The following is an 8,201-nucleotide window of genomic DNA, read 5'->3' as shown; positions in this document are numbered from 1 at the left end:
ACCAAAAATAGTAGCAGAATTAAAGTATTCATTATTGGCACTGAAGAACAAGGAAGACATAATGGAATATTAAACCAGTGATTTAGAGGACAAACCTGAGAGGTTTTACCATCATATTAAGCCAAAGCAAATTATGAAAAAAGAGAAATATAAATTCCTCTGGATAAATAAAGAACACCAGGATTATAGTCATTCCGGAGGAAGGAGCTAGAATAATTGGAACAGAATTGATAGTTCAGTGTGCAAGCATCAGAGAGCTAACTTTTACCAGGCCCTTTCTCTGTGCTGAATGTGTGCTAAAGCTTCTTCACATCACCAGCACACGATTACTGATGCACAAAGCAGGTAGGTGCAGTATTTATCTCCATTTTCGAATGAGGAAATCTGGGCACAGACAGGTGATGCACTTTGCACAAGGTTCTGTAACTCTCTCATGAGAGAGCTTTGATGCATACCTTGGCTCTTTGAGTCCAGTACCTGTCCTCCTAATTACTGTGATTATTTTAAAAATATATATTTTTGTGCTAAAGAAACTGTCTGATCATGTAACTAGAAGGGATTAATGACTTATTAGTAAAGTCCATAATTAGAATACTGCAATAGGTTTATGATATCCACAGAACTTAGAAAAATAGACAGTTGCTACAGGTGTCAACTGGGGCCTCCCTGCCCCTGAAAGATCTCAGTAAATTGTCTTTAATCTCCAATTCCCTTGCCTGATATGGTTTGAAGCTTTCCCAAGTGCTTTCTGAAAATTCCCAGGGAGCTTTCTTTCTCTTTAGCCTCGTTGCTTACTTCCCCTGCCTTCCCAGGCACTGTCTGCTCCACCTTTACCAATTTGCATGCTAGACTCAGTCCCTCCATCAGTTTCTACAGAGCCAGATGTCACATCGTAACACCAGCTTGTGCATGAGTTTAGAGACTTGGGAAGGTGCTGAGAACTATTGCAGGGCATGACCTAAGCACTAAGGTCTTTTTGCTGGATCTTACTTTCCTTTCTCCTTGCCCTGACTTTCCATCTTGCCTCTCCCTACCTGGCCTCATGCACACCAATCTAACTAGCTTTCTTTGCTCTTGGAGTCTTGCTTCCCAGACTTGGCAGTTTATCCATGTTCTCTTTTGAAAAGAAAAACATAAACTAAGAATAACAGGGTTTTCCCCAAAAATTATTCTGTAAATAATGTTTTTTTCCACCTTGTGAATATGAATAAAGATTTTTAAAATCTTATAATCCTCCAGCTATCAGACCTCTATATCACTGAATACCAAAGACAGCACAGGAAGGTTATGAGGTAGTCTCTTTTTGTTTAAAGACTATGCTCCATGTTAATCTAAACAAATAAATCTGTACTTCATAAATGGACAGAATAATAAGGCATATAAGAATTCAGAAAATACACTACTCAAGTAGTATTTTTTTGGGGAAATTATAAGAACTATAGAGAGATTAGTTAAAATTAAGAGTTTATATGCGGAAACCAGTTTGGCTCAGTGATAGAGCGTTGGTCTGTGGACTGAAAGGTCCCAGGTTTGATTCCGGTCAAGGGCATGTACATTGGTTGTGGGCACATCCCCAGTAGGGGGTGTGCAAGAGGCAGCTGGCCGATGTTTCTCACTCATCGACGTTTCTAGCTCTCTATCTCTCTCCTTTCCTCTCTGTAAAAAATCAATAAAATATATTTTTTTTAAAATTAAGAGCTTATAAATAAGAGGCAGTATAATAGATCTGTAGAAAACCTGTGTCTACACCTCACTGTCTGGGTTTCCAATCCCGGCTCTGTGGACAGCTAGGTACGTGGCTGTGGACAAGCTAACTCCAGTCTCTGTTTATTCACTTATAAAGAAGGCATAGTAATAACACTCCTCTCATAGGGCTATTATGAGAATTAGATGAGTCCTAGTTCTAATGTGCTTAGAATTCTTAGTACTGATGAATCACAATGTAGTTATTTGCTCATTGCCATAAGGCACCTGATCCAAATCAGTCCCATTACCTAGTCCTTCCTATTCCTATTCCTGGTCCTCATGTCTTTACTCAGCTGATGTAGAAAGCCTCAGGATGTAGATGAGGGTGGAGTAGGTACTGTGGCTTCTCAGAAAGAGGTGGTGTCACTTAAAGAATCATTGGGAGGTTTTTTAAGTTACCCTAAGGGAGGGCCAAACAAGACGGATGGTGAATGTAAATGATCATAACACATCTTTTATAAAAAATCTGTTGTAAAATTCCAAGTAAGTGCTCTTAATAAGCAAAACAGTTCTCAAAAACAAATGAGAACTGTCAAGCATAAAAAAAAACAAATAAAGTATTAATTTCAGATAAAGTAAAATAAAAAGAAAAATTGTACAAAACAAGACAATGGTTCATTTTTAATTGGTAAGCAATGTCATTGGAAGAAGCAATTTATATTCCAATTAATAATATCAAACTATATTTTCAAACAATATGAAACATAAAAAATGCAGAATAACAGGACAGTTTAAATATCTGTCTCATTCTTTAGTGTATTAAGTAAATTAACTAAGATTTGAATATAATTAATGGGGTTGCATTAACACATATTAAACAAGAGTCTACTTATTAACCAGGCAATCAGGCAATTTTCATAAAAATCCCTGGAGTTTGAGAGAAAATCAAAACTGTAATTATAAACTTGTTAGAAAGTACCTAAAACAAGAGTAGTATTTATCAAAATATGTGGTGTGTGGTGAAAACAGAATCATTGGGTAAATTCACTTCATTATATATTTTTTAAATTAAGCAATAAGGAATGAGAATAATGAATTAAGCAGCTAACTTAATACACTTTTAACACATTAACCTGAAAAAGTAAAGGAAGTAAAAAAAAAGATATGGAATAAAAAATTAATGAAAGATTAACTAAACATAATTTAAAAATAATATCTGGTGCATGAGGAGAAAAAAAACTCTTAATAAAATTAATGACCTCTGGGGAATCTAATTTTAAAAGATAACATAATTTTAAAGGGTAATTTAAAATAAATACAACAAAGAAAAATAGATACATTGGACTTAATGAAAATTTAAAAATTTTGTATATCAAATAAAGGGAGAAAATATTTGCATATCATATATTTATAAGGTGTTAATATCAACAATATATAGAGAACTCCTAGAACAAGCCCATTTAAAAATGGGCAAGTGACTTGAAAAATCATTTCTCCAAAGAAGATATGCAAATGACCACTAAGCAGTGAGAAGATGCTCACCATCACTAATCATTAGGGAAATGCAAATCAAAACTGCAAGGAGATACAACCTCAGACCTATTAAGATGGCTGCCATAAAAATAAAAATAAAAATAAAAATAAAAAACTGAAAGAAAAAGAACAAGAATTGGGGAGAATGTGGATAAATTGGTACCCTTGTTACTGTTAGTGGAAAATGTTACAGCCACTAAGGCAAACAGTATGGTGGTTCCTTTAAAAATTAAGATTAGAATTACCATGTGATTCAGCAATTTAATTTCAGGATATACACACAAAACAATTAAAAACTGTAGTCTTAGGGGAAGCCCTCACACTTTTGTGAACTTTATATCCAGAAATTCTACCAAGGTATTAGGGTAAAGCTCTGAGAAAGATTTTCTCATGGCCCTGTCTAAATCCCTCTAGCTGCAACTTTACATAACCCCAGGACTCTGTCTTCTTAAGCTCTGAGATTCCCTGACATGGATGGTTCCTCAAATCCCTTTGTTTGCTGGGACAATCCTCTGGAGTCCCTTATCAGAAGCCTTTAGAGTGTTTTCAGAAAAATCACTGTCACCCACCATAGCACTCCCTGGGCTGCTGTCCCAGAGAGTTCTTTTTAAAGGACATGGATTGCTCTAAAAGTTAATTTTCTCACCATCCAAGAGCATTCTGCATTCTCCTTTATCTTAAATGTTTTAGTCTACTTTAGTAACTGTAAGAGAAACAAGAAAAGGCTAAGCCATGAGCCATCTGGCCTAACAGAGGACTAGAGGAGATTTGGATGGTTCTGTGGTTGACTGGATAAACCTCAAAATTCAATGGGACCTTCACAATGCTCAAAACTAGGTATGTGACCAAAATTTAAGTATAATCTTGAAGAAAAGAGTATAATAAGATTAATGTCAACCACCAACCTCAATAGAATTGGACTTACAATTGGAATTAAATCAAGTTGTGAACAATAAAAATTTTTATTTTGGGGATCTAAAATTGTTCCCTAGGATGTATTGATCTTAGATGAAACAATATTGATGTTTAGTGGGTGCTGGGAGAAAGTAGTCTTGGTGCCATGGTTTTGGGAGAGATCAACTAATACTTTTCTGTCATTAATGGGCAGTGGTTTCCAAGATCTCCAAAGAAGAGGATAAGGTCACCTGAAGATACCATTATAGAAAACATGAATGACTTGAGCAAAAGTAGGATTACCAGGTCACTTCTTTCATATCTTCTGATAATAGCCCTCTTCCCCAATCTCTGCTTTTGGTGATAGGAGGATTTTATCCTCAGAAAATATTGTGAAAAAGTGTTTATTTTTGTGAAAATAGATCCTTTTGAATTAGGCTTGAATCACTTCATGCCAAGGGACATTATGAAGTCAGCAAAGTTTCTTAAATGATCTATAAGACAGAGTGGGCCCCATTTTTTCTACCTTACTTGAGTACAATAGTGTGCCCCTAGTCAGCAATAACAGATAGTACACTTACAATTTTGTTAAGAGGGTAGATTTCATGTTAGTTGTTCTTATCATAATAAAATAAAATTTAATAAAGAGACAAAAGATACCAGAAAAAAAGAGGTATTAATTGTCATTAATGAAAGTATTGATCTAGGCAAAAGGAGCTGAGGACCTTTGAATGTAGCCATAGTAATGAGGATGGAGGAAATAAAGGGAGAGACAAGGGTGTGTGTACAAGAAGGTGGGCAGGGCCATTTCTTAGTTCACATTTAGATAAGCCCTCTTCTCTCAGGACTCTCCTGGGGAATGTCCCCTCCTGGCCCCAACCTGTGAAGGCTGAAAGGATAGCCCTAGTTTTCTCCAAGACACAGCTGATGCCTGAGTCCTGAGCAGGTCACGGGTTTATAATATGAATTTGAACACTCAGAAAATCTTTGCAGGTGAGATAAGAATAACTTGTAATTAGCACATTCCTTATTTAGCAGCATTATTTGCATACAAAGTGGCTTTTATAATTGCTTGGGAACCATTTGTTGACCTTTCTTCTTCAGCAAGCTAAACATTTGCCTTGTTTATACAATCATTTTCTCTATAAACTCTTCCTTCAGATCTTGCCTGGGGAAGCAGCAAATCAGACACAAAAGTTTGCAATTCCCTTTTTAGGGCACAAGCAAATAAATGTGTTGACTCTGTGTTGAACAGACAGATCTTAAGGGGCACTGCTTTGCAAATGCTGCTTTAGACTGCTGGAGCAGGCATTGAAAATATGGTTCCCCTGCCCCTCTCGAATTTAACAGAGCCCCAGCATGGGACCAGTAGTCTGAACTTTTAACTTCTCTCCCAAATTATTAGTATAAGAGGTTGGATTTGGGAATCAGCATTTCAGGTGACTTAGATCATTTTTGCAATTCCTGCCACTGAATCAATGACCAAGTTGGTGAACAGGTCTAATTCCCGATTTGAGATATTGATTGGCCGTGGCAGAGTCATGCAGGTTACCAGCATCCACAGCTCCCTTTTCTGGGCCAGCGTCTTCCTATTGCCTCCAGCCATATGGCAAATTACATTGCTTTTCAAATGTTACACTAACCTTGTATTCCCAGGGTAAATCCCACTTAATTATCAAATATGGTCCTTTTTATATATTGTGAGCTTTAATTGTTATATATTATGCTAAATCTGTGTTATAATATTTCATTTGTTTATAAGGGATTTTGGTATGTAGTTGTTTGTTCTTGTAATGTGTCTGGCCTAATGTATCTGTATGTCTTGCAAGTCTTCATGTTCTTGGAAATCTCCCTTACCTGGCTTAGGTGTGAATAGACAGGGACAGAAGTAAACTCCTTTTACTAGTACTGCACTTACCTAAAGGCTCACTGTTTCCTGTGGTCCCCCTCCTACTGAGACTGGGGGAGGGGAAGATAGGTTATGGCATGTCCCCGGGGAGCCATCTGTGACCTCTCAGACAGCACTGAAGGGAGGTGTCTAGCTGCAACATTTCACAGTAAGTAGGACTCTGGTTTTAGCCATAACCCAGAACAATAGGAAAAGCTCAAAAATAAAAATCTGGTTTCAGAAATCATTGAAAAAAAATATCTTATCACATATTCCAAAGAACTTCTTACTGATTACAAGGTCACTAAAAAGGTTGAAGCAAATATTAAATGATATGGCAATAAGAAATTCTGATCTGGAATGTCAGAGAAGTAGTTTCTATATCAAAGCCGTAGATTTAATATAGCTGTCATATCCAACAACTATTATAATGAATGAGGATAGGCTAGGGTAGGAATTATTCTAGTAAGTGTGCCACATATAGTACTTAGAGTTTCCTGAAACCATTTCATTCCCAATCTCTTTCTCTCTCATTCAGTCACATGTATGTACCATGTTGCAATGTAAAATGGAGTTCTTATTATAGATCACAGCTGAAGAATTTCAAAGCTGCTGAGCTAAGGAACTTTCTGAGAAGCTGTGATTCTCTGAAGATTCTCTGAAGTGGCAGGAGACGTGCAGTAAGATAAGGTTTATAGCTATTGCTGATAGTCCTGCAGGTTCTCCCTCTAAATCAGAATCTGCTTTGAGTTTGCCACCTTTTAGGTAATGGAGAGCAAGCTTTCTTAAAACAGACTGCTATCTTTGCAGAACAAGAGAGAAACATGACCACCTGAGACATGCTGAGAAAGCCCTGTATCCCCAACTCACTCCACCAACTCTGTGCCTGTGAAGGAGGCCTGGCCAGGAGGAGTGGAGCTGGTGTCTTCTCTCACCAGAGGAGTCTGTGCCATGTGACTTGCAAGGAAACAATCAAGCAACGCTTAGTTAAAGCTCCAGGGCCTTGTAAGTTGTCAGCACTGTTCTCAAATTGTTTCAGCCTCTGGAACAAAGGGCTGCTCTCAAGAGGCCCTTCATTTAGTTGGCAAACAGAAGCAACAGCCCTGAGAGAACTCAGGGACCAAGGACTATGCTTCATATAACATCAATGCAAAGGGATTTCAGAGGCAGCACAAAAAGAATGAACAAATGGGGAAGCCTTCTCTGAACTGGACTGGACTAATCATGAGGGATAGATTGACCTCAGAATCCAGAGGAAAAGATAGGGACACCCTAAAGTCAGAAGACACCAATTCATGGATTTGGATGTCACAGAGCTTTTGTCCTCTATCATGTACACACTTCAGAAAAAAAAAAAAAAGCCTAATATGTGCTCCCACTAATTATCTCAACTGTGAGTCCATTCAATGCCAGGGAGAGTGAATTTTCATTGTATCTAAACGCATGATCACATATTAGATTATTAATTACCATTCTTATCTAGCTATTCTATCACTAAAGCTCATCATGCAGCAATAACTTGGTTCAGTAAGGAGCTGCATGATAAAGAAAAGATCGTCCACCATCCTCAAATTTTGTCCAGTTGTGGAGAAGGTGTGACCCACTAAGAGAACTGAGACTAGAGCCATGAATCAATAAGAATCAAGCTCATAGACTCCAGGCATCCTGGGAGAAGTTGATGTTTATGTTTGTGACAATCTTGTGGGTCCTATTAGCACAGCCCTTCTCAGCAGTGACTCAGCACATGGAGTTCACAGGCAGCCTCTGGGTTTATAAGGAAAATGCTGATGCACTGCTGAGTTGCACTGGGACTGTTGAGCAGCACTACAGAACTGAGTGCGTCATTTCCCCCTGAACAATGTGTCTCATTCATTGCTTGAAGTGTGACCATTCATGTTGAAAATGAAATTCCACAGAGTGATCTGCTTGGGGAAATTATTCAGAGCTACGCACGTAAAGATCTTTCTATCTTTTTGTGGTCCTCAATTAAGTCTCCCAAGAACCTCGGCAGGGTAAATTGGTGCCAATCTAGGCATTGAGAGTAGAAGAAAAAGAGATGAAAACTCCAAAGTTTGTATGAACTTTCAAAAGTCATCTCTAAGGACAGCAGGGAGCAATTAACTAAAATACCTAAAATATTGATGGAAAAGAAAATGCCAGGGACTTGAAATTAGGAAATCTTGGTGGTAGTTTTGATTCT

This window comes from Pipistrellus hanaki (assembly GCF_964339955.1).
Source record: "Pipistrellus hanaki genome assembly, chromosome: 6".
Taxonomy (NCBI): domain Eukaryota; kingdom Metazoa; phylum Chordata; class Mammalia; order Chiroptera; family Vespertilionidae; genus Pipistrellus; species Pipistrellus hanaki.
The sequence above is the reverse complement of the archived record's forward strand: the minus strand, read 5'-3'. Positions refer to the sequence as shown.